We start from the raw sequence: 4,366 nt of genomic DNA on the forward strand, positions 1-4,366 counted from the left end.
TCCGGACCATTCTGGAACTCCTCGTGACGTCCGGGATCTCATCCGGGACTCCGAACAACATTCGGGTTTCTGCATATACATATCTTCATAACCCTAGCGTTACCGAACCTTAAGTGTGTAGACCCTACGGGTTCGGGAGACAAGCAGACATGACCGAGACGACTCTCCGGTCAATAACCAACAGCGGGATCTGGATACCCATGTTGGCTCCCACATGCTCCACGATGATCTCATCGGATGAACCACGATGTCGAGGATTCAATCAATCCCGTACGCTATTCCCTTTGTCTATCGATATGTTACTTGCCCGAGATTCGATCGTCGGTATCCCAATACCTCGTTCAATCTCGTTACCGGCAAGTCACTTTACTCGTACCGTAATGCATGATCCCGTGACCAGACACTTGGTTACTCTGAGCTCATTATGATGATGCATTACCGAGTGGGCCCAGTGATACCTCTCCGTCATACGGAGTGACAAATCCCAGTCTTGATCCATGTCACCCAACAGACACTTTCGGAGATACCCGTAGTCTACCTTTATAGTCACCCAGTTATGTTGTGACGTTTGGCATACCCAAAGCACTCCTACGGTATCCGGGAGTTACACGATCTCATGGTCTAAGGAAAAGATACTTTGACATTGGAAAACTCTAGCAAACGAACTATACGATCTTGTGCTATGTTTAGGATTGGGTCTTGTCCATCACATCATTCTCCCAATGATGTGATCTCGTTATCAATGACATCCAGTGTCCATAGTCAGGAAACCATGACTATCTGTTGATCAACGAGCTAGTCAACTAGAGGCTCACTAGGGACATGTTGGTGTCTGTTATTCACACATGTATTACGATTTCCGGATAACACAATTATAGCATGAATAAAGACAATTATCATGAACAAAGAAATATAATAATAATACTTTTATTATTGCCTCTAGGGCATATTTCCAACATGATGTGCATTACCGAGAGGGCCCAGAGATACCTCTCCGACAATCGGAGTGACAAATCCTAATCTCGAAATACGCCAACCCAACATGTACCTTTGGAGACACCTGTAGAGCTCATTTATAATCACCCAGTTACGTTGTGACGTTTGGTAGCACACAAAGTGTTCCTCCGGCAAATGGGAGTTGCATAATCTCATAGTCATAGGAACACGTATAAGTCATGAAGAAAGCAATAGCAACATATTAAACGATCGGGTGCTAAGCTAATGGAATGGGTCATGTCAATCACATCATTCTCCTAATGATGTGATCCCATTAATCAAATGACAACACATGTCTATGGTTAGGAAACATAACCATCTTCGATTAACGAGCTAGTCAAGTAGAGGCATACTAGTGACATTTGGTTTGTCTATGTATTCACACAAGTATTATGTTTCGGGATAATACAATTCTAGCATGAATAATAAACATTTATCATGATATAAGGAAATAAAATAATAACATTATTATTGCCTCTAGGGCATATTTCCTTCACGAACAACTATGATCAAGAAGTGATCCTAGAACAACCTACGTCAAGCATTACTCCAACACCGTGTTCACTTCCCGGCCTCCGCCGAGAAGAGACCATCACGGTTACACACGCGGTTGATTCATTTTAATTAAGTTAAGTTTCATGTTATCTACAACCAGACATTAACAAATTCCCATCTACCCATAACCGTGGGCATGACTTTCGAAAGTTCAAATCCCTGCAGGGGAGTCCCAACTTAACCCATCACAAGCTCTCACGGTCAACGAAGGATATTCCTTCTCCCGAGACATTCCGATCAGACTCGGTATCCCGGTTACAAGACATCCTCGACAATGGTAAAAACAAGTCCAGCAAGACCACCCGCTGTGCCGACAAATCCCGATAGGAGCTGCACATATCTCGTTCTCAGGGCACACCGGATAAGCTAAGCGTACAGGAGCCAACGTAACCCAAGTTGCCAAGGGATGGCCCCGCACGGTGCTCTGGGTTGGACCAACACTTAGAGAAGCACTGGCCCGGGGGTTTAAAATAAAGATGACCCTTGAGTCCGCGAAACCCAAGGGAAAAAGGCTAGGTGGCGAATGGTAAAACCAAGGTCGGGCCTTGTTCGAGGAGTTTCATTCAAGGGAAACTGTCAAGGGGTTCCCATTATAACCCAACCGCGTAAGGAACGCAAAATCCGGGAACATAACACCGATATGACGGAAACTAGGGCGGCAAGAGTGGAACAAAACACTAGGCAAAAGGCCGAGCCTTCCACCCTTTACCAAGTATATAGATGCATTAAGATAAACAACATAATATGGTGATATCCCAACAATAAACAATGTTCCAACAAGGAACGATCTCCAATCTTCACCTGCAACTAGCAACGCTATAAGAGGGGCTGAGTAAAGCGGTAACATAGCCAATCAACGGTTTGCTAGGACAAGGTGGGTTAGAGGTTTGACATGGAAATTTGGGAGGCATGATAAGAAAGTGCTAGGTATTGTAGCATAGGCATAGCAAAAGAGCGAGCATCCAGCAAGCAAAGATAGAAGTGATTTCGAGGGTATGGTCATCTTGCCTGCAAAGTTATCAGAGTTGACTTGATCCTCGTAAGCGAACTCAACAGGCTCCTCATTTGCGAACTCGTCTCCCAGCTCTACTCAAACAAGAACAACAAGCAAACGGAACGTAATCAACCACGTGCAATGCTCAAACAACATGATGCAAACATGGTATGATATGCGGGATGCGGTATGTGATGGATATGCAAAATTTGACAAGGAATGATTGAACCTGGCCTCAACATGGAAATCCAAGAGTGCCACTGGAAAGGTGAGGTGATTTCGGTTGAAATAGATATAAAGATCACCGGAATCGGATGCACGGTTTGGAAATGGCAAGCAAAACAAATATAGCACCGGTCTGCGATAATCAGCAAGTGACCAACTAAATGCATCAAGATAAATATTCTACATCACTCAAACATGGCAACAAAATACATGGCAGGGATCCACTCATGATGCTTGACAAAAGATGAGCACTGAGCTACGGCTAATTCATCCATTAACAGGTTCAAACAAGCATGGCAAAAGTGCAAATGATAACAGGTTTCAGACTTAGTGAAATTAACACAAGTCTGGAATTTATCATCAGGAAGCACACTTTAGAGCATGAAAACTATATGGTACAGGAAATTAACATGGCAAAGCAAGGCATGGCATGAAGCTACTCAAAGCACTTAACAAAAGTTCCTTAGTGACCTTGAGCCAAAAGGGATCAGAAAATACAATTGCAAGCATGTTAACATGGCAAAAACATAAACAGATCTCAGACTTAGTGAAAAACTGGAGCATGCAAATCAGGTAACGAGTAGGCATGTTTACGAGCTCTAAGCACTCACTACAGAGCATGTCATGACAAACTAAGAATACACCCACCAAGAATACATGGCATAGAAGCTATACATGGCAAGAACAACATCATAGCATGCAGGGATCAATAGCAACATCCTCGGCAAAATCGCTAAACATGTCAACAATCTGCCAGGATTCACTTTATAGCAAAAGTAGAGCTCGATTGACTCAATATAGGTTGCTCCATAAATGCAAACAAAGACATGGATGGATATAGCGCCACAATGTTAACAAAACATCCTTACTGATCATCCTCAAAAGAGGCACGGATCACTAGGAAACAACATGAACATATGGCATAACGACAAAATCAGGACAAGGACTTAGTGAAATTCTAAGTCCCTGAAATCAGCATTACCGATTACGCTACTTTGCAAGATTGTGCTAGTCACCACAAATATCACAAAAATACATGGTAAGCACCTCTATGAAGATGGCATGGCATTTAACAAAACACATGTAGATCTCAGGATCATATCATGCACACATTAAACATGGCAAAAATGACAAATAGCTATTTGATGAAACAGATCTGACAAATTCACCATATAGCCCTCTTCCAACAGCATTTTGGGCATCAAGATGAGCTCAAATGAAAATGATGCAATGAGATGAAATTATGCACTCGTCGGGACGAACATTTCAATATGCTACATGCACAAATCGGAGCTACGGATGCAGAGATACGACATGATGAAAATTGCCAAAAAATAGGGTTTCGGGGATAAAAAGTCAAGCGGGCCAAATCTCCAGATGTAGATCCGGCGGCACACGGAACGAGGTTGGCCGGAACAGTGCCGCATGGGGGTCGCTGGAGTGAAGGTCGAGGCGGCCGGAGCTGGGTTGATCCGGCGAGGTCGACGCAGTGGCGAGGCGATGCGGGCGGCGGAGGCGCTTCGGCGGCGAGCGGCGGCCTCCGGCGGAGCAGGCGCGGCGGGGCGGCACCCAGCGACGAGGTGGCGAGGTCGGTGG

The sequence above is a fragment of the Triticum aestivum genome, chromosome 6A, assembly GCF_018294505.1.
Source record: "Triticum aestivum cultivar Chinese Spring chromosome 6A, IWGSC CS RefSeq v2.1, whole genome shotgun sequence".
NCBI lineage: Eukaryota > Viridiplantae > Streptophyta > Magnoliopsida > Poales > Poaceae > Triticum > Triticum aestivum.